Below are 24,512 nucleotides of genomic sequence, written 5' to 3'. Positions count from 1 at the left end.
GTTCACCTGAGTGGAAGTCGGTAGTACGTGACATAGCTTTCCAAAACTATTGGTATCAATTTCCCGATCTACATGTATATTTTGACCAATGTAGAGAAAATAAATCCTTATATTCACCTGGAAGGTCAAATGCATGTTAATATAACGTAGCATTTTTTTCTACATTGTTGAATCTCAGCCAATCAGGGAGATAGGAATTATTCAATCGTGTAATAATAGCGAATATTTACTGGGGCCGTGAAGAGATTGACAAGAAGACACACACAAACACGCACGGAGGGAGACAGACGGACAGACAGACAGTAGAATTACTCGCAAAAAAGAAAAGAGAAAATTTTGTGGTAAAATTTTTTTGTCAAGGATCGGTGTACACGACTATGATTTACAAAGATTTCAGAATTCCTGAATATTCTCTTTTGTCAGTTGTCATTATATATAGTTTTTGAGTTCAGTAGTAATATGTATCTAGATAGTATTTTTTGCTATTCTTATACATGTGCCAATATAATTATGGTGGTGGTCGGGGGGGGGGGGGGGGGTCCAAATTTTGGCTCAACTGAGCTGGATGCTCAAGTGACTTTTTAAATCACTCTTTGTGGAAAATAATCAAGAAAAGCCAAAAGATATGGTAGGGTCATTAAAATCTTTTCAAGAACCACAATTTACATCCGAATACATGCACAGTGTATATTAGGGGGGGGGGGGGATCTTAATGTAGAACAACAGGCCAAAAGTTTCTCAGTAAGCCTTGTGGTCCATGACCCTTTTGATTAAAAGTCTTCTCAATAAACTTGCCTCCATAGAAGCTACATGTATGTGATATTGATTAAATCTTCAAAAGCATTGGATATCAGTGTAATATTAAAAAGTTAAATTAATAGTAGGATGCAATTTAGATAGATATTTCAGATATTTCAAATTAAAGAGATATGTACATGTATGTACAACCTGTCTGCTACCAAGCCTTCTTAACTTTCCTCATCAGTATCATCATCTTTATCACCAGCATTATCTTAATATGTGCATTCAGGGTACGCAAATTTTGTTGTCGCCTGCAATAAGATATACCGACAGATGACAATATGTGGAGTTATGGGAGGTACATAATGTCGCCTGTGACAATATCATACTGTATCAAAAAGGGAGAGGGGAGAGCAAAAAGCCTTTCCACGAACATTTTAAACTTAACCGATAGTAGACATCGTTCAGAAAAAAGTGCCCCCCCCCCCTCCCTCTACGGGTGAAATAACTTTTCAGTTCTAATTTTATCAATTAGGAAGTTCTCAATTTATTTTTTAGTCCAATGTAGACAAAATTCATTAACTGCAACAATGTAGCCCTCTCCGATATTTTTTTTAAATCAGATGAAAAGTATTGGAGAGGGCTACATTATTGCATCTAAAAATTCTTATTATATGATTGAATAATTCCCATCTCTCTGATTGGCCGAGATCCAACAATGTTAGAAAAATACTACGTTATATTGACCTGCACGTGACCTTCCAGGTCAATATAAGGAATTATTTCCAGGTCAATATAAGGAATTATTTATTCTACATTGGACCAAAAATAGATAATCATATAATAAAACAGTTATTGCTGTTTTTGAGGTCAATACGATGATTTAGACACCTTCGAAGTACAATGTTCACCTCGCCCTTCAATATTCACCTCGCCCTTCGGGCTCAGTGAATAATGTACTCCTCGGGTGTCTAAATCATCGTATTGACATCAAAAACAGCAATAAGTATAATATTTTCACCTGGAAAGTCATGTGCAGGTGAACTTAATGCTCATGTTGTATTTTTTCTATCATGTTGGATCTCAGCCAATCAGAGAGCTAAGATTATTAATTCACATAATAATAGTGATGACCTTTGCTTTCTTTCATATTATTTTTTCTTAATAATCCTTGTAATATGTTCCTTTTTTTCCAAGACAAATTTCCCACCATTTTTCTTTATTATTGATACATTTCAGCACACCAAAGTGCTTGCTGGGATCATGACAATTACAACTGTCATGGTAACATGACATTTACAATTGAAGTTAGTAGTTAAAATTATTTTCATATAAAAGAATTATATATACGGCTTGTAACCTCACACTCATAATAAATTAATCATGTCTGGCAACATGCAAGTAAAGAAATTTTGCTCAACATTTTAAAGTACTGTATATACTCCTTAAGGATACTATTTCATGAACCCTTCTCCTTCCACACAGGCCAACTTGAATGCATAAAGTAAACAATTCAAGACAGTGACCTGTTTTATTCCATTCTTTGCATAGTCATTTCATCATGAAAGCATTTGTACATACATGACTGTATAAAGATAAGGAATTATTTCCACTGATTTAAAAATTCTTTAAATTCTCAAAATATAGATGAAATGAATGCATTACTTATTGGATGATTACCTGATAAATTGCTATATTATCTTCTTTTAGTTAGGCCAAATAAAAAAATATGTATGGTTCCGGTTACCCGACCTTCCCTATTTTATACCCCCGACCCTAAACTTTTTTTTTGGCAATTTTCATATTTTTTCCAGAATTTCCCCCGATTTCCGTCAATGGCTCCAGTTTAAGTTTTAGTTTCAGCAATGACGGCCTCCTTGCAAAACATAGTGCAAGTGTTTAATAGTGTTAAATCCAAAGCAAGCTAGCATGTAGGTGTCCCCTACCAATATTGACTAGTATATTATCACACCACATCTAAATGCCATTTGCAAAGCAGTGATAGGTATTATTTAGAAAAAATTAAGAAAATCATTTTGTTAAAAAAAAAATCCCTATCTACCTACCCTAATTTTTTTGGAAGTGTAACCGGAACCACACATATTTTTTTGTTTGACCTTATCTAAAGAAATATGCACTCTGATTTAACAAAAGTACAGATTTATACACAACATAGTTAATATATACCTTTCAAACACTATTTCCAAGACTTCCCAAAACTTTCTTCATCTTTAAATCAAGAAATATTTTATTTATTTATTTTTATTTATTTATTTATTTTTTTTTTTTGATTTCTCATGCTCCAATACATAAGTGTATACCAGTATGACACAAATGACAAAGACAAAAATATTGTTTGACAATCTTTTTTGTATATTGCTGCATTGTACTTTACACAGGTACAGTCCTTTTTCTTGCGATTTTAAGTATAATTCTACTACGATTATTGCCGAGATCAAAGAAATGCAGCGGACATTATTCTCCAATAAATCACGAACGTCATCAAAAAATTATCAGATCAGAAACACATGTCAAATCTGTACAGTTGAAATAAATATTTCACTGTATAATCTAATACTTATTTAGACCACATCGATGTGTCGTCTTCCGCAGTCTAAACGTGTGTATTGCCTGAAACAGCTGATAAATATCCGTTTTTATAGCCAAGTGGGGATGTTCTACGGACCTCCCCACAACATTTACACTCCCATGATTTTACTGATAAATCAATGAAATAGACAACTGGTTTTGTTATTTTCCATTCATAAAAATTAATCAATATATGTTACAAGCAAATTTATAAGTGATTAAAGGATATTTTTAATCCAACGAAAGCTGAAATCGTCTGCATTTTATGAATTCGATTGACCCTCTGGTGTTAAATGGAACAGCGAAATTGCGACATGGTGACCTAATTCGTTTCTCTATAGAGAAAACGATCAACTGTATTTTAGAGCCGTTAGTAGAATAGAAATAAAGTCCTTGTTGTCGTGAATGATGCAGGATAACCTCCTCGGTCTCGAAATGTTGTCTGAAATATAAAAGCCTCGGCTAACGCCTCGGCTTTTATATTTCAGACAACATTTCTCGACCTTGGAGGTTATCCTGCAACATTCACGATAACGCGGACTTTATTTCTTAATCATAAGCATTTAAAATCCAAACAATAAAAAGTTGTTTTGCTGTGTTACACAAGATGTGATGGCTGCAACATTGCCCTTGCTCTACATGTATACATAATGGAGGAATTGTGATACAGAGAACACAGTTATATCAAAAGTCATGCATGAACATGCACTGAATATAAATTATGTGGCAAGAAAATCCATTTCCAGATCTGTGGTGTTCTTGACAACTTGACATAATATTCAAAACTCTTCCTACTTCTTTTCTTTATGATCAATGTCTTCATTTTTTCTTCCTAAATATTGATTTTAATTTTTCGATGGTAGTGCTTTGGGTGTTGCTATGTGAAGAGATCGATATATCGGAAATAGGCAGTCCTCTTTTTTCCCCTGTCGTTTGATGTTTTTATATCTGAAAAGAAAGCATCTGTCATGAGCATTTAAAGCAATGTAGGAAATATCAACAAAAAATACAACTAGTTGCCAATTTTTGTAATTGCACACCCTCACCCCCTGAGATGTAAAATGCATTTGGCAGTATTCTAAGTTTGTCAAATGGCACAGAGTATTTGTGAAATACCAACTACAAAATCATGAACTTGGAAGGCATTCAAATGATAAGCATATTAAAAACTTAAATATTAGAAATCTCACAGAATGAAAAGACAAGAAAGATGTCCATAGGACATGAAAGCCCAGCCGAGGGTATATTAGTAATGCAACATGAAAAGAGCTATATAAATCCTCCCCCCCCCCTTAAATGTCATATTTTTAACATTTCTTGAAATGTCCTGAATTGTATATATTGTATGAACTAAATGTGTCGAATGCCACAAATGACTCTGCAGGCAGTTAAATAAGTTTCAAATGCCAAATTCAGTTTTAAATTTGTTTGCACAAAATATTTTTTTTCTAAGTTCAGGGGACATAACTAAATTCAAACTTGACATGTATTTTCTGGTAAAAAAAAAATCATCTTTATACATACATCCCTACAAAAGTTAGAGAGCAGAAACTGAAAACTTATTAATTTTTTCTAAATTCAAGAGAGATAACTCTGTCAAAAATCATTGGACCATGACCAAATTTGAACTTGACCTGTATTTTTTGGTAAAAATACCTGCACATGCAATTTCAACCTTATACATACATCCCTACAAAAGTAAGAGAGTGGAAACTGAACATTTCTTATTTTTTATTTTTTTCTAAGTTCAAGACAAACAACTCTATCAAAAATCATCGGACCATAACCAAATTCGACCTTGACCTGCATTTTCAAATGACATATCCATATGTCAAATTTGAGTTGAATGTGTCCAACTGTTGCAGAGATAATGAACGGGAAGTGAATAATGATGGAATGACAGAACAGAGTAACACTATATTCCCCTGGCCATTTTATGGCGGGGGCAGAAAAATCTGAATTAACAAAAAATATCAATGTTTCCAAGCAGGTCATTGGCAATTTTTTGGCAATTGGCAAGGTCTAAGTAAAAAATGGTTGATGCAGTTCAATAGCTTACTTCATTATGTATCAGCATATGAAGTTTGATAAAAAATATCTTGAAGAGTTTCTTTAAAACTGAGCTAAACACTAATTTAAGAAAAGTAAGTCAAGGTCAAAGGAAAGGTCATGATCATGAAATGTTGATGCAGTTGAATAATTCTCCTCCAAATGTATCAGCAAATGAAGTTTGATAAAAAGATCCTGTCATAGTTTCTTTGAAACTGAGCTTTAAACTGTGCTAAATGCAAAGCATAATGGAACGACAGAAAGACGGAAGACGGACATGACAAACTCTATATGTCCTGACCATATTCATGTCATAAAAATGTATTCTGATGCATTGTATTTATAGACCTATCTATAAATGTCTTTATAGTACTGATACAGGTCTCCCAAAAATGGCTAACCAGTAATCTGAAATGAAGAACTTTGCCATCTATAAATAATACAGTCAGGGTTTAACACTAAGGCACATCAGACCAACTTGGTTAAATGAATGGTATGGTTGTGTGCAATGTATGTGAACTAGACCTTTTGGTCAGGTTGATAACTGTTAATTCCATTTCAGTCTTTTGAATAAATATATTCAAAATTGTAAAAAAAAAAATATCTTATTTGTACAAATGTAAACACAACCATTGCTCTGTAAGTTGAAATTCCCTTCATAACACAATTGTTATTTTTAGCCATAAAAATTTTTTATAATACAGTGCTACCTCAGTATATGGCAACTTTTGTCCAAGACAGATTTTGGCATTAAAGCCAGGGTGGCAATATAACATATTCTGCCATAAATTACAATTCAATGGGTAATCAAAACAAAATAAATACATGTAGATTATGTAATTTATTTCCGTTACAATCTATTTATGTCACATGATATAAGGGCAGCTCTCATTTCTTTTTGAAAAAAAAGTCATTATTATTTTTTTTTCTTTTTGTTTACAATATTTTGAATGAAAAGCAATAAAAATATCAGAATATTGAACACATCAATTTCCTTTCGTCATGCACATGTTGAATAAGAATTTAATAACCCGATGACAAAGATGTCAGTGGCGGTAATAGCCTCTTGGTATAAAAAAAAGTTTTTGAGAATTATCATTAATGTCATCTGAATCAAAAGTAGATTATTTCACCGTCTCAAGAATTTCTGAATCGGTTAAAATGTTCAGTTGGTAAAGCATCATGACTGACAAATGGTAAGTCACATGTCAAAACACGTCAACCCGTTAAATTAGACATGTATGCTCATGTTTGCTAATACCTGTGTACTTCTCTTCCGATTCTGTTTTGATATTTATCAATCAAACCAATATATGCCCGACAAATAAAGGAAATTTCAGGGCTAACGATATCCCTAATATTTTCATGTGCGGAATTACAGTTACTGTAGTCTAAAAAAAGATATGGGGTTTCCTTTTTGATTGATAGAATGGCTTCTTAATCTAAGGGGACGCAAATGATTTTTTGCATTTATTATTGTTTTGTGCATTATCCATGATAGGCTAACGATACCCCTAATATTTTCATGTGCGGAATTATAGTAGTCTAAAAAAAGATATGGGGTTTCCTTTTTGATTGATTGAATGGCTTCTTAATCTAAGGGGACGCAAATGATTTTTTGCATTTATTATGGTTTTGTGCATTATCCATGATAAGCAATAATTGGCGATATACAATCAAATAGGTCGAATGTTGATCAATCCTTTTTTTTTGTAATCTAAATTTGTACGCTTTCTTTCGCTTTACGTTTCCATTACTGTGATGAAATAATTCTTCTATCTTATAAACACACTCCAAAGACATTGCTAATTTTGAGTTTTATGCAACAATTATCTTTAATCTAGCTGAATTCCTAGTCCAGCAAGTCACTTCACTGCAACCACTGTCAAAGCACGGGTGTGGTGTCCAAATTACCGACACACGCTAGATAATTGGCATTGTTACCAAGGATTTTTTCTTACATAATTTGACCTTTTGTTTCCTAAAACCAGTGGCAGATGGCAATAAGCAGGGGTGGCATTATAACGGGTGTATTAATACAGGGGGAAATCTGTTCTTCAAGATTTCCTGGCAATAAGCGAGGGTGGCAATATGATGGAGGGCAATATACCGAGGTAGCACTGTATTTTTTTTAGCTGTAGTAGACAAGTCTGGGCTGAAACGTATTGATATGGTATAAATACTTACCAAATAACACTTTCTGTATTTAATAATATTTAGGATAATAATTTTAGTAAAGTTTGTTGAATGTCTTCAAGGCTCATAATTTTCATGTCCCAATTAATGAACCAGACTCAAAATGGCTGTCAGATTCTTGACACGCATAAGAGATAGTTTCAAAAGTTACCAATTAAAATAAGCAATTAAAAGAAGTTTGGTCAGGGCAAGTGATTTTATGGTTAGTAAAAATTAAGGAAGGTAGCCTGACATGTCTAGTACTTGTTAAAATAAATGTCAAACCCTGATACTCAAACCCTGTTATCTCAAACTATCATTGGAACTGTGGAAAAACTTGGAGATATCGGGAGGATTCAAGATGTTAAGGGTTAAATACTTATTAAATATAATAAGTGATTGAGACTTAAAAATTACACACATATCCACTGTATTCGAGATATCAGTGTTCAAAATACCTATGTTCAACTGCACAATCATGTATTCTGTAAACCAACTATTATTCCCGACAATTTTTATTCAGGATTCTTTACCTTGAAATCCATCTGCAACAGTAAGCATTAATTTTTGCAGTGAAGGAAACATTCTACCATAATACACTGTCACAACTTATGATTGGTTTGTAATGAGAAGTAATGAAGGTTGCGAAAATTGCAGATCTTTCTTGCAGGCAAGTCAAAGTTGGTTTACAGTATATCTTGTTTATATACTGAACTTTACAGGGTATAATAACCAAGTCTTACCATTCAAAGTAATTTAATCTAATGTTTCCCTAAGTATGACATCTTCTGTCATCAACTGCCATCAGAAATTTGAATACTTAAGCCAGTTCCAATGTCCTCCTTTGCAAACCCTGGTATTCCATGTGAACTGACATTTGGTCTCCATCTGATTCTTAGCCACTCCAATTCTTGATTGTCTTGATTATCTTCAAAGAGAAAAAGAAGTCAACTCAACCTAAGATCAATAGCTTCCTATAAACTTAAGTCTAATCTTAAATATAAAGATGCTCTAAAAGATGTCAAATGTACAACAGTGCTCACTTGAGTCATTTAAGCTCTGCTGTTCTTCAGAAACTTTTTTATCCCCATGAAAAATTGTGACCTCATAATGTGACCTAATCTAGCTCCAATAATACTGCATCTTTGCTTGCTTTGTAACATACAATTTAATAACTCCAAAAAAATTGGGGGGGGGGGGGGGGGGGCTACTTTAACACTTTCGACCACCATACATCCAATAAATGTTTTTAAACCCAGAAAGACCAGCAGGGGGAACAATGTAAACAGAAAGAGGCATACCTTTCTCTCTTATAATGTATAGTGGGGTATTTTTTGTGTGGAATGATTATTCTAGGGTTTTACAGATTTATTCCAATGGTACACATGATAAATAAGTGTAATAAATATAATTTCTGAAAAAAGGTCCAAGTCCTAAGGGAGGGGGGGGGGGGGTCCTATCCATAAGTATCTGTGCTGCTGACTTGTGGGGAATATTTTTCACTTTTTATCACTGTTGACTTGTGGGGAATATTTATCACTGTTGACTTATGGGGAATATTTATCACTATTTATCATTGTTAACATGTGGGGAATATTTATCATTGTTGGCTTGTGGGGAATATTTATTATCATTGTTGACTTGTGGGGAATATTTATCACTTTTGACTTGTGAGGAATATTTATCACTACTGGCTTTTGGAGCAATGCATTATTTTACTATAGATTTACATAAAAGATAAAAATTATTTTTTTCAATAAATATCTACCAAATCTAAAATTTAAAGAATCAATCATAATATAAATGTACTGAAACTAAATAATATTCATAATTAAGTCCTCTTAATCAATGCACATTGAACATGTTTGATATGCTGCATAGAGAGTTTTCCTTAACTAGATTTAAATTAGAATTTTATTGTAAATTTTTATTTTTTCTTGCATAAAACTGTTTTCAATTCAGAACTTATAAGTCAGTCTATGCGAAAGTTTTTTGGACCACACTGGACATTCAGTCCTATGTAATTTTTAATTAATGCAATGAATACAAAGGACTGAACCAAATTTTGTCAGACCAAAAAACCTCTTGAGTAGGCCTAACAGCTTTTCTTTTACCAGGGATCGCTCCCACATAATTCTGTAGAGTCCATGCAGTTTTAATGACATTTAATTACGTATTTGGAATTTTCGACAGTTTTTACTAATAAAAACAAGAGGCCCAAGGTCCTTAACGGTCACCCGAGTATAATACAACAATTTAGAAGTTAAATACACTGAGGGATGAAGCTTTGTTGCCCTAAAGCAAGAGAAGTAGGAAGATCAGGATCAACAAAATAATTAGTCTAGTATTCAGTATCAACTCATTACTTAAGTTCTAATCTGTCCCCCACTTAACATTATCACCATGCAGACTATTAACAAACTATTAGTGCTTCTGTACTATTTTTAAACCCATATTAAGACCTCTAGCATTGACCTCTCTTATGGTCTTTGAAGAACTTTTAATAAGATAAGTTATTTTTGTCTCGTTTTTATTTATCTATTACTTACAGGTCTACCTGATTATTAAAACTAAGAAAGTACTTTTTGAATTATACAATAAACATTCTTGCATAATTATCTTATTCTATTAACCTTTCAAAAACATTATTTACAGTGATTAATTATCAAAGATGAATGGAAAAGGGGAATAACTTCTCTCAGTAGAATACAAATTAATAGAACCCTGCCCAGGACCAGAATGCTTAGACGAATTGTCCAGATGTTCAAAAATCTGGTAGAAATACGCTTACTTATATCATTTAAACTTTTACTCAGTTTGCTTTCGATATGCCCAGAAGCAGAGAAGAATTTCACAGGTACAATGCATTTTCACTACAGATTCAACAAAGCCTTACCCTAACACCAGAACCCAAGACCAAAGGTCAAGAAATTTACAAATTTGGAAGAGTTACCCTCATCATCATAACTATGGACTTCAAAGAATTAACACTTTTCCACTATATTATCAAAAGCCCCCCCCCCCCCCCCCTTTCCTCATTATGCCAGAACCCCTGACCCTAGGACCACAAGATTTAAAAATTCTGTTCGAAGCTCCCATCTTCATCATAGCTAAGCAATTTATTTATCAGCTCAACACTAAGGAGCATACAGGATTAGTTAATGATTAATTAATAGAATTAATGCATTTTCACTATATAATCAATAGAGCCCCCCTCCCCCCTCCTCAAGAACCCCAAAAACTGAGGCCATGTATTTAAAAATTTTGGAAGAGGCATCCTTGCCTATCATAATCATGCACTTAGTTTGTTGAAATAATCTCCAGTAGCAAAGAAGAAGATTTTCATAGAATCAATGCATTTTCACTATATAATCAATAGAGCCCCGCCCTAACACCGGAAGCCCTGACCCTGGGGCAATGAAATTCACAATTTTTAAAAAGGCATCCTTATGCATCATAACCATGCACTTAGTTTGTTTAAATAATCTCCAGTAGCAGAGAAGAAGATTTTCAAAGAATCAATGCATTTTCACTATATAATCAATAGAGCCCCACCCTAACACCAGAACCCCTGACCCTGGGGCCATGAAATTCACAATTTTTGAAAAGGCATCCTTATGCATCATAACCATGCACTTAGTTTGTTTAAATAATACCCAGGAGCAGAGAAGAAGATTTTCAAAGAATTAATGCATTTTCACTATATAATCAATAGAGCCCTGCCCTATCACCAGAACCCCTGACCCTGGGGCCATGAAATTCACAATTCTGGAAGGGGCCCACCTCCTCATCATAACTATGTACTTAGTTTATCACCTTAATGCCCAGGAGCAGAGGAGAAGATTTTCAAAGAATTAATGCATTTTCACTATATAATCTATAGAGCCCCGCCCTAACACCAGAACCCCTGGCCCTGGGGCCATGAATTTCACAATTTTGAAAGAGACACTCTTGCTCATCATAACTATGTACTTAGTTACTTTATTTAATACCCAGGAGCAGAGAAGAAGATTTTCAAAGAATTAATGCATTTTCACTATATAATCAATAGAGGTCCGCCCTAACACCAGAACCCCTGACCCTGGGGCCATGAAATTCACAATTCTGGAAGAGGCACTCTTGCTCATCATAACTATGTACTTAGTTACCTTATTTAATGCCCAGGAGCAGAGAAGAAGATTTTCAAAGAAATAATGTACTTTCACTATATGATTTATATAGCCCCACCCTGGGGCCAGAACCCCTGACCCTGGGGCCATGAATTTCACAATTTTGGAAGAGGCACTCTTGCTCATCATAACTACGTACTTAGTTACTTTATTTAATACCCAGGAGCAGAGAAGAAGATTTTCAAAGAATTAATGCATTTTCACTATATAATCAATAGAGCCCCGCCCTAACACCAGAACCCCTGACCCTGGGGCCATGAATTTCACAATTCTGGAAGAGGCACTCTTGCTCATCATAACTATGTACTTAGTTACCTTATTTAATACCCAGGAGCAGAGAAGAAGATTTTCAAAGAAATAATGCACTTTCACTATATGATCTATATAGCCCCACCCTGGGGCCAGAACCCCTGACCCTGGGGCCATGAATTTCACAATTTTGGAAGAGGCACTCTTGCTCATCATAACTATGTACTTAGTTACTTTATTTAATACCCAGGAGCAGAGAAGAAGATTTTCAAAGAATAAATGCATTTTCACTATATAATCTATAGAGCCCTGCCCTAACACCAGAACCCCTGACCCTAGGGCCATGAATTTCACAATTTTGGAAGAGGCACTCTTGCTCTTCATAACTATGTACTTAATTACCTTATTTAATACCCAGGAGCAGAGAAGAAGATTTTCAAAGAAATAATGCACTTTCACTATATGATCTATATAGCCCCACCCTGGGGCAGAACCCCTGACCCTGGGGCCATGAATTTCACAATTTTGGTAGAGGGCTCAATGCTTATTACAATGATGCCAACAGTTTGACTGCTTGATGTCCAGGAGTAAAGAAGAAGATTTTTAAAGATTGCATTATTTTTGGTGGTTTTAGCCCCACCCCTCAGGCCCCAGGGGGGCAGGGACCATGAAATTCACAATTTTTGTTTCCCTTCACCCATAGATGCTATATGCCAAATTTGGTTGAAATTGGTTAAGCGGTTTCAGAGAAGAAGCTAAAAATGTTCAAATGTTAACGAACGACGCACGACGCACGCCGACGGACGAGAACGGATAGCAATAGGTCACCTGAGTGACTCAGGTGACCTAAAAAAACATTGAAATGACTGCGTCGAAATAGTTAAGCTCAAAACCGGACACTGAGACATCAGACATTCCGGTCCGGTGTAAAAATTGACACATCAGGCCAGAAGCACTGCACATCGGTCAGGTTCGACGGTCTGATGTCTTTCGCACAAAAAAAAAGACTGAAAAGTAGATTAAAGAGAGGTAAAAGTTATAAATCATAGGGGTATAGGTGTTAATTTAATCATTGATGGATTTAACTTAAACCAATTGATTACTCTCAATTATAATCAATCATTTATTAGTACATATTGTAAAATTTTCTGATAATTCAATATTTATCAACATGGTTATATCTTCACAAAGAATTTTGGCTGAAGTAAGTCGTCGGTTAAAGTGATCTGTTCTGAATGACTGAATCATGAAACCCTTGGAATTTATTAATGCATTTAACAAGTCAGTAGTAATGTTACCCTCATCATACTCATCATTAACAACATATTGTGCAATGGGTAACATCATATAAATAGTGCTTATTTTTTAGGGTAAAATTAATAAGAGGCCCATGGGCCACAACGCTGACCTGAGTAATTTTGGCCTTGCTTTTCTTCATCTGATTTCCCCCCTTGTAATACCTATTGTGGCCCCGCCCTACCCCAAGGGGTAATGATTTGAACAATTTAGAATCAGCTTTTTTGCCCATTGGTTCTTCAAAATAAGATTTTTAAAGATATTTTCTACATATTTCAATGTAAAACTTAGATTCCCTTTTGTGGCCCCGTTCTATCCCTGGGGGTCATGATTTGAACAATTTAGAATTTACACTACTCCAGGATGCTTCCACATATGTTTCAACTTTTCTGTGCAAGTGATTCTTGAAAAGAAGATTTTTAAAGAAATTTTCTACATATTTCAATGTAAAACTTGGATTCATTTTTGTGGCCCCACCCTACCCCTGGGGGTCATGATCTGTACAATTTAGAATCTACACTACCCATGGATGCTTCCACATAAGTTTCAGCTTTTCTGGCAAAGTGGTTCTTGAGAAGAAGATTTTTAAAGATATTTTCTACATATTTCAATGTAAAAATTGGATTCCCTATTGTGGCCCCGCCCTACCCCCGGGGGTCATGACTTGAACAATTTTGAATCTACACTACCCAAGGATGCTTCCACATAAGTTTTGTTTTTTTCTGGTTCAGTGGTTCTTGAGAAGATTTTTTAATGACCCACCCTATTTTTGTCTTCTCTTAATTATCTCCCCTTGGAAGGGGGCTTGGTCAGTTATTTTCACAATTTACTGAGAGAAGACTTTTTTCAACTGATGCATCAGTATGTACACTACAGTGTATTATACAGCTGAATGTCTGATTGATAAATAAAAAAAAATTCTACATCAGAATTAATTTTAAAAGGCATTTAAACACTCTGCATAGGTTTTTTATGCCATTTCTATACCCCAAGGGATCATGATTAAAAAAAAACAAACTTGAATCTACCTGAAGATGCAACCATATGAATATGACTAACCAAGGCTTTATTTTCTTGAACAGCTCATTTTTATTTGTAGGTTTTTCCTATGTTTTTCTATGTAAATTTTTGATCCAAAATTGTGGCCCCACTCAACTGTTACCTCAGGGTTTCACAATTTGAACAAACTTAAATCTGTGCTACCTGAGGATGCTCCCATATGAATATGACTACTCATGGTTTTGCTGTTCTCAAGAAGAAGATGTTTAAAGATCTTTTGCAATATATTCCTCTGTAAAACTTTGATTTCCCATTGTGGTCCTGCCCTACCCAGCCCCCAGGGGTCATGATTTGAGCAAAACTAAATCTAAGGGCAAGAGAAAGAAAAAAAAACCTGACCCTGGGGCCATGAAATTCATAATTTTGGAACTCAGGAAGAGGCACTTTGCCATTTTATAGTCTGTCTATTTAATACACAGGAGAAGAAAAGATTTTCAAAAATATTAAAGAATTTTCACTATACAAATTCAATAGACCACCCCATCTTCAAACATAAGAGCTGCTGACCCAAATTTCACAAATCTGGAAGAGGTACCCTTGATTAATATAACCATGGGCTCAGTTTATCTGCTTTATACCCAGAAGCAAGAAAGATTTTCAAAAAAATTAATGCATTTTCAGTGTATATTCAATAGAACCATGCCTTAGCACCAGAACAAGTGGCCATGATATTCACAATTTTAAAAGAGGCACTCTTACTCATCATAACTATGTAGTAAGATTGGTAACCTGATGCACATGATCAAAGAAGGAAGATTTTCAGAGAAATAATGCATTTTCACTATATAACCAATAGGGCCCTGCCCTAACACCAAAACTACTGACCCCTTGGGGAATAAAATTCAAAATTATGGAAAAGGCGACTTTATTCATCATAACCATGAACTTAGTATTGTTTTCAATACTCAGGAGCAGAAAAGAAATTTTCAAAGAAATCTATACCTGTATTATCCATAGACCACACCCTCCAACCTCTCATCCTGGGGGCTATGAAATTCACAATTTTTGAAGAAGCACCCTTGCTCATTATAACCTGCACTTAGTTTTTTCCCCTTAATAATCAGAGACAGAGAAGAAGATTTTCAAAAGAATTAATGCATTTTAACTATACATGTAATTATCATTAAAGCCCCATCCTAACACTAGAACCCTCTATCCAAGGGTCATGAAATTAATAATTTTGGAAGAGGTGCTCATCATAACTTTGTACTTAGTCTGTCTGCTTCATATCCAGGAGCAGAGAAGAATATTTTCAAAGAAATAATGCATTTTCACCATATTTAATCAATGGAGTGCCACCCTTACACCGGAACCCCTGACCTTGGGGCAATGAATTTCAAAATTTTGATAGAGGGCTTAATGCTTATTCAACCATGGCAGCAATTCAACTGCTTGATTTCCAGGAGTAAAAAAAAGAAGATTTTTAAAGATTGCAATAGTTTTAATGGGTTTAGCCCCATCCCTCAGGCCCAAAGGGAGGGGGTGGCAGAGATAATGAAATTCACAATTTTTGTTCCCCTTCATCATACTAGATATTCTTTGCTAAAATTGGTTGAAATTGGTTCATCGGTTCCAGAGAAGAAGCTAAAAATATTCAAATGTTGAAGAAGGATGGACAAAAGCAGATAGCAAATAGTTTATCTGAGTGACTTAGGGTTTCATTTGAAAAAAAAGGGCTAAAATTAGCACAAAGTTAATTTGAGTTTCCTTTCAAGTAAGATCAATTGAAAACAAAAAAGTACATTTCAAAGACTGAATAACCATGAGGTCAGCAAATGAGGTCAGTGAATATTTTTTATGGTAATGGAAGCATAGATTCAAAATGATAATTGTTTACTTATGATCTTTTACAGTTATCTTGACTTACCAAAGCCTTCTGTCACCATACAGAAATCCAGACAGAATGCATTCAGTTATATACTCTTATCCTCCAATTCCATGCAGAGTTGTCTGTTAACATCTGCGTCTCAGTCTCCAACATTTTCAAGAAGAAAGTTGCCTTAAGTTTGCTCTTGTTGTGAAAACTCCAAAATCTGCAATAATAGTTTTTCATTAGTATATGTGTATATTTTTACCCATGATTACAAGAAAAGTCTATGAGCTACATCACTCAACACTGATTTTTGACCCCAATAGCAAATATAATTTGTCAGAGCTCTTAATACAACTAACCCTGTCTCGACACACTTAAGAAATAAAATATAATTTGTAATCTTTGCATCAACTTAGATAGTTTTAAAAGACATTTTGCTTTTTCTGGAGGGGTGAGATCAAGTCCAACATCTGGGATTGAATAATACAGGTACTCATTGAAGAAGAAAAGAAGAACCGGGAAGACCTGTTGTGTACATGATACTTAAATTTGCACCAGTCTGCAACTTTATTTGTTATTGACATGAACAATATTTCAAATTTTTTTTTAGAAAAGGTTTAAATCTCAAAAGTTCAAGGGGTCACAATCTTTAAATTATACCAGTACATCATGTATTTTTTTAAAAAACGTGAAAAGCGAAAACAGTACAAAAAAGATGAATGATCATAGTCAAAGCAATAAAGTTCATCAAAAGCAAACATTTTTAAAGGGGTGGGACAAAACAGGTAGATCTTGTGATACAATACGTATCTCAATACATATAACATGATATGATAAATATCTCGATATTATAATAAATATATATGAAAACTATAAAATTAAAACTAGAGTGTTTAAAGGAACATGTGTCGCCTACTCTGTAGCTTCCTTAAAGGTGAAAAAAAAATCTAAAATTGGTCAGTTTTTTATTTACTTTTAGCATGATAGTTCATGCATTTCCCTGCAAAGAAAAACTGCACCCACAGATAGTATAAGACTCCGATAGAATCTAACAATCAAAGAATATATGGTTCTTTAACCCTGGCCTCAAATGAATAATTTAATTGAAATTATTAGAAATATCTTTTTATCATTTTATTAATACATATTTCCAACAATTAATCTTCAAAAACAGATTTCAGCCTGTCCTTACTGCAATTGTCACTCTACACAATCCATTGTGGAATACTGATCCCAATGTATTTTCATTGTATTTACATGTGAGTTAACTGAATTTCATACAGTACGTTTCAAAGTACTTATCATGAGCTATCTTTACAGCAATTGTCAGTCTTAACATGATCCATTGTGGAATACCTTGTCCCGATGTATTTGCATAGTATTTTATTAAAATATAAGTTTATGTGGTAACTGAATATCATACAGATTCAAATTACAGTATCATGAGCTCATAAACATAAATGCTAAATATCAAAATCCTGTCTCTCAATTTCAAAAGTCATAAGTTAACCTAAACTCCCAAGGTATTTTTTGTAAAGGAGGTCAAAGGTCAAGGTCAAGTGGATTGTAATGCTGGTATTTTTCATATTGTGTTACAACAAACAGTGCACATGCTAAATGGCATAGAAATACCTTTTAAATGTCAAAAATATGCTGTAAATCGGCCCTATGAACTATTTTGAAAAGTAAGTCAAAGGTAAAGAGGTCGGTAACCATGGTAATTTACAAAAGCCATAGTGCCAAGCAATATATGTGCAAAATATCAAATCCATACCTCTTACAGATCTTGAGATATAGGGTGTGACAGACGGACAGACAGACACCTGGTAAAGTGATCTCTTAGTGCCGCTCTGCTCTGCAGGTGACACAAAAATTTAGTATTTTATTTCAATATTTGTCTACTTGACAATAAATCAAGATTCTATATCACTCTATATCAAACCAAATGTGGTCGCCCACGTGGCACAGTGGTTAGAGCATTTGCTCTAGAGTCGCGGAGTAAGGAGTTGATCCTTACTTCGCAGGTTCAAATCTCACTGTGGGACGTGGAAACCGGTCCTTCAGATGAGACCGTATAAACCAAGGTCCTGTGTCGCAGTAGGTGCTGGCACGAAAAAGATCCCGCACTGCTCAATGGCAATGAGTGCCAAGCATAGGTCAAAATTTGCAGCTCTCCACCGGCAAGTGGTGGCGTCTCCATATGAGTGAAAAATTCTCCAGAAGGACGTTAAACAATAAACAAACCAAATCAAATGTGCTTTGAAACTGATACTTGAAGTTCATCAATTTCATTGACTAAAAATTTACAAAACAATATTCTAGGGGATATTTACTACCGATATTCGGACTTATTTTTCCTCAAGAGAAAATTTCCCTTAATATCCCATTTTCCCCTTTTGATGAGTACAAAATTCCCCTTACAATAATGAAAAGCACAAATATTTTTTTTTCTTTTATAAAAATTTTCAGACTATGTGAAAAATGGTTTACTTTGCTATTTTATGCACTCTAACTGGTCATTAAAATGCTGAAATTGGGCCCCCCAGCAGGGCTTGTCCAGTGACAGTGGCCCCCAGACCCCGGCTGATTTTCCCAATTTCTCCAGTAAGGGTAATTTCCAATTTGTTTCAAAATTTCAAATTCTTTTTAATGAAATTTGAGAATCCATGCTTTGTTACTGGCTGTTAGTGCAGATGGACACTAACTAATAATATTAACTGTTGTGGAAACGATACTTTCTGATGCTTTACAAACTGAACTTTTCTATGTACAGTACCTAACCGTCTTCCGAGGATGCTCAAGAATGAAAATGTTTTCCCTCTTATCTATGACTTATTAGTTGTAAAGAGCGTTTACAATACCAATATCATCTCTTCACTTGGTAAAAGCGGCCATTTTCAATTTTTTGATAGGTTGTTCATGTATTGTTTCGTACTGATATTTCAATGCATATATCATAAACCGTATCTTAGCAGAAAATATTGGTATGTATTGGTTTATCAGTATATCATCCCACCTCTACCCTTTAAAAAAGCAATATTTATATATAAGATTATAACACTACTAGTCTAGAGACATAATTTTGTGTCTTTGAATGACTGAATTTGAACCCATCTCTGGCATGTCAGTCCAGTGTTCTATCAATTCAGGGACCAACCTAGACCCAAAATTTAGGGAGACTTCACTTCTCCCTCAGAGAAATGTATAAGGGAGAAGTTTTAAATTCTAGGGAGACTTCTTGACGCGCGTGGCACACATTGATCATTATTAAACTTTTTAAAAACAAGAGGCCCAGGGGCCACATCGCTCACCTGAGCACTATGGCTAGGAAAAAGCAGAAATCAGGCGAAGTTTGGAGCTCAAAAGCGACTATTTCGCCTCAGTCGCCCCCTAGGTTAGTCCTTGCAATTGACGTACAAGTTTAACCCACTAGCCCAAGCCGGTATTAAAGAAGCTGTGTATCATACACTACCATACTAACACATGTATATAAAAAAAATAAATATCTTAAATCCTTAATTATTTATCATTGTTCCATAAGTGATTTATCATCATGCTGACTTTAAGCTTTTTTATAACTTGTTCTGAAGGGGAAATACCTTCTTTAGATGCAAATTTATAACTAAAGTGAAGCATGCTTACATGTATATTGATCGAAGTGTAAGAAACAGATGAGTATGCTTTGTTATAATTTATTTTACATATATGTATTAAGTTTATAATATATTTAAAGTCACTGGGATTGTAAGCGTCAATTCATTAAACATGTTTGTGCTTTACTGTAGTGCTTTTCATAGGCGCTTGTTTTATGAAGTATGCAAAGAGGTATAGCGCCCTTTCCCACTCTTGAACATTTTCGGAATCTCAGACACCTGACAACATGCAGACTTTGAACTGCAGACTTTACACTTAAGGGAACATGTCAAAAGAGTAATTTGAATGATACATTCGAGTATATTTTACTGAACTTGATAATCAAATTTTGTTCTTATTTCTACAAGTTATACATTTGTACATAAACACATGATGTGAGTGGAAGGGGGCAAGGGGGCTGCCCCCCGCATTTTTCTGAGAAATCAATACTTTTTTTGCTCTGTTTCCCGATAACTTTTTTTCCTTTATAAATTAGTAACAACAAACTCCCAACAACAAATAGAAAACAGGGATCTTCAAGAGCTAAGAAAATTTTATAAACTTGTACCTTTAAATAGATACATGTAAGTTATGGAGGGCACAATCTGTAAATAAAAGTAAATATTAAATTTTTTCTTTCTTTTTATGTATCAGTAGAAAACAAGATATTTAAAAACAGCTTATTGAGACAAAAGAGTTACATTTATCAATAACATATTAGAATACAAAAATATGAAAAAGATGTCAACCCAGATTTATCAAGAAAAAAAAAATGGAAAAGGGGGGAGGAGGTCCATGCCCCAACTGCTTGTGGCTTTGACAAGCTCTACCACTTAGCTTGCTACACTTTGCAACTGGTAGACATGGTAGAGCAAGTAAATTAAAGACAGATTTATCAATCGACTAATATTTTTTTTCACACCTGAATACTAGTACTGGTAAACTTATATTTTTTCATGGAATATATCATATCAATTGCACCACCTTTTATTGAATCTGGATAATAATTAGATTTTATAGGTTATATTCTGGGCAGAATCTCAAGTAATATGTGATTAATAATATCTTTCAATTGGGTATTCTTTCATCCAGAATATGATTATTAGACAGCAAAAATTCTATAATAGGAAATGTATGTCATCTCTTGAAATAAAATTCCCAAAGGCTTATTTTCTCTTAGCTTTAGACTGTTCAAGGTAGCTCAGTCGGTAGAGTGCATGCTCCGTGATCGGGAGGTCGTGAGTTCGAATCTCAGCCACGACTGACGTAAGTCGATAAAAAATGAGTAGCAACTGTTCCTTTGCCATGCACTTGGCACTTTGAAGTGAAAGTTGCGGGTCCTTCGGACTCTTGGAAATGTGCCAACTCACCCGATTTCGTTGGGTTACACCCGATTTTTCGACCCTTAACCCGATTATTTTTTATGACACGGCGGGTCATGCTTTTCACCCGATTTTTGCCGAACAACCCGAAAATCTCCTGATTTCCAGATTTGGTTCATAAATTAGGTTGCATTTTTAACTTCCAGTTACAACCCAAGCTTGGATATAGTACGTAAACAATGCCGATGGCTATGTTCAGTAGGCCGTGTACCAGTGAATTATCAGTGCAGGTGTAAACAATTACCTGAGAGTTGTTTTGAAAAATCAAAGTTTGAAGTCAATTTAAAATGGCTTCCGATAGAACGAGGTCATTATCAGGGCCAGCAGGAACAAATTGAACCAAGTAAAAGAGAAACGATATTTATGTACATATCAAGGAATCTTGGAAAACAACTTTCATTAGATAAAATAAAGTGTTTGAAGATAGTGTAGACATAACTGTAAATTTAATAGCACTTGTTAATTAAATTAATTCGAGGAAAAATAACTTCAAAATCAAAATTGGAATACTTTCAAATTTAGCACATTTAACTTTCCATGTACTTCAAATCAGCAATGCAGATTCTGAAAAGACTTTCCTTTAAAAAATATGCACACTTAATTCAGGTCAATATACTGAATAATGAAACCTTAAATGCTCTTCTAACATGTAAATTTAATCAATATATATAAAATTTTTTGTCATTCTCAGTTAAAGCCACATTTTAATAAAATAATTCTCAATACACAAATGCTTATATATGCATATATATTTAATTTAATCATGGTAAATGTGTCATGAATGTCATTACGCGTTATATGACCAGATTTTTTACTTTCCAAATCTGGTCATGACCAGATTTTTACATGTTGGAGGTTGGCAAGTATGGAGATGTGTCTTTTTCTGCGCAATTGCAATCAAAGTTCTAAAAGTTTTGGGGCTATAAACAACAGTTAATTTGTGACCTAACAGTTACTTCTTGAGTGAAATAACAAAGAAAACCAGTTTTGGTTAACATGAGCACAATGTGAAGTAATCATACTTATCCACACCTCATCGCACACAAGGTGGTGCACAGTTACTCAAACAATGGAAATACATATTTTTCTTAAAAGTGTTCAAACGCAGCAATGTTAAAGCTATCTCTGCTTTAGATTGCTTTTTAAATAATACCTAGAATGAATATTAGTAGAAATTTACTTGCCGTTTTTTGTCTTTTTAAAATAAAAAGCAAAATTGTGAAAAGTTTCCTTGAAATAGCTGAATAAAGCTACCTGAGGTAGGTAAATAAAGCTACGGTTGGTAATTTTAGCTACGTAGCTAAATGTACTGATTGTGCTGGACCTGCTAACGGTCGCACCATCAAACATATTTCTAATTCTACATGGGCATATGATTTGCAAAAAAAAAAAAAGGAACAACCTTCCAACGCCTATCAGATCCCGGGGGTAAAGTATTGAATATAAATTCTTATTTTTTTTAACAGGATTAACAGTTACCATTATAAAATAAAATCGACGACTCTGACACTGTCTGAAGTGGGCCAAAGTTTAACGTTACATTACATGGTTTTAAATGTTACTTTTCTACTACGAACTTCATGTACTACTATATGCATTACTTCACGCATGATTTACGTGTCTAAAGCTAAGCAGGTTGTTGTAAGTCTAATCAATAATAAAAAATCTAACTACTTACCACATGACTGTCACCTCGGAGCCGCCATTACCCGCAATAAGTTGGTTTTCCGCTCTTTGTTAGCCTTTGAAAGTTTACGATGTTAGGGGGACCAGTTTAAACCCCGATGCATTCCGAATGAACATTTCCCAGCATCCCCAGACATTCGTTTTACGGTGCAGTGAGAACACAGAATGTGGGTTAATTTTGCCGACTTATGGGGAATTTTTCGAAAATGAAAACAAATCGATTAAATTTTATCAGTAGACTACGTAGAATCCAAAAATACCCATGACCATATTTGTGGGGAACGAGAGATTTCCCCACAATTCTCAACTTTCCCCATAAGAAAGGTCCTTTGTCAGGTGTGAGTTCCCCACAAGTTGGTAAACGCGGGTGCTCTCTCTCTCTCTCTCTCTCTCTCTCTCTGAGTGACAGTGCGTTGCTTATCTCTTAATGTAACTTCATTGAATATATGTTAACACTGCAATCCAAAATTTCTGTAGTAAACTGTGTATAGGGCAATGAGAGTTAGCTAGCATTGCTAGACAGGGGGACCTCGATCTCCTGGTGTCATAATCGTCATCTGATTCAACCGAAACAATTGTGCCGAGGATGTCAGAGGCACAGTCCTGAGCTCCTAATCGTAAATTGGTAATTCTAAGTGATTATTAATGATTTGTGTATTATACAGAATTATTGTAATTTTTAATGTTGATTTTTTTATACTGGTGGAATTTCACACCCAGTTCCAGGTGTTTATAATCATCAAAGATTGTATAGTAAAGAGTTGGTGTTTAATATTGTTGGTGACTTTATCTTCGTATCTTGAAGTAGTTTTTCTGTGATAAAAGTTACCCTGGGTACTTGAACTTTGATACATATTACTGCCTTATTACTTTACCTGTCTTTTTATTTGAGTTTAATTAACTTGTAGTGTTTCTCGCGATTCCTGGATTTAAGAAAGCATATTTATACAGAATTTTAACTCGAAATGATGTAAATTTTTCAGAATAATTGCGGTATCACATACATGTACAATATATATATATATATATATATATATATATATATATATATATATATATATATATATATATATATATATATATATATATATATATATATATATTCGTCACAATTAAATTCGACAGCAATAAAAACGTCACATATTTAAATACGAGACTCAATAAGTTGATTTCATTTTTCTAATTTGGCCCCACACAACATTAAATACAAAATGTGCAAAATCAAAATTTGATTGAGACATAAAATTGAATTGATTCTTGAAAGAGTGTTTGTTTTAGAGGCTATCTACGGATCGAATCAATATTGAAAGACACACATTGTCCAAAACTCATAAATCTCATTATAATGGTACAACTGTGGCAGGATTAATAATCTTTGTAGTCAATAAATGTAGACATAATCTTAGGGATTTTTATTAAATGTGCATCTCTTGAAAAATTTTCTTAGTATAACTGTATAATTCAAAATAATTTCATATTGTGTCACAGGTTATTTGATGCTTGTAAACGGCACTACATGAAGGATGGGGGTTGGGGGTTGGAAGGTATTTTACATCGGGTAGTCTAATTGGATCAGAAATGGGAAGTTTGAGGGGGGGGGGGGGGTGCTGATTTGACTTGAATTTTAAATGTTCACCAGCATATTAATAAATATTGTAGTCATAAACCTGG

General features: G+C 34.4%; 1 long non-coding RNA gene across 2 annotated transcripts; it reads right to left on the bottom strand.

The window, feature by feature from the left end:
- Positions 1-4,076: 4,076 nt before the first annotated feature.
- Positions 4,077-22,884, bottom strand: LOC133171656 (uncharacterized). 2 transcript variants are annotated; one of them, XR_009718837.1, is made up of 4 exons: positions 22,834-22,884; positions 16,195-16,360; positions 8,298-8,482; positions 4,077-4,278 (listed from the first exon to the last, which is right to left on the bottom strand). It is a non-coding gene; the product is annotated as an uncharacterized LOC133171656 (long non-coding RNA). The 2 variants fall into 2 exon arrangements; XR_009718838.1 differs by lacking the exon at positions 22,834-22,884 and adding an exon at positions 18,917-18,953.
- Between the last annotated feature and the right edge of the window lie 1,628 nt (positions 22,885-24,512).

Source organism: Saccostrea echinata, unplaced genomic scaffold (genome assembly GCF_033153115.1).
Source record: "Saccostrea echinata isolate AGI-Se365-2 ecotype Australia unplaced genomic scaffold, CSIRO_AGI_Sech_v1 ptg000054l, whole genome shotgun sequence".
NCBI lineage: Eukaryota > Metazoa > Mollusca > Bivalvia > Ostreida > Ostreidae > Saccostrea > Saccostrea echinata.
This window is presented reverse-complemented; position numbering and strand designations above follow the sequence as displayed.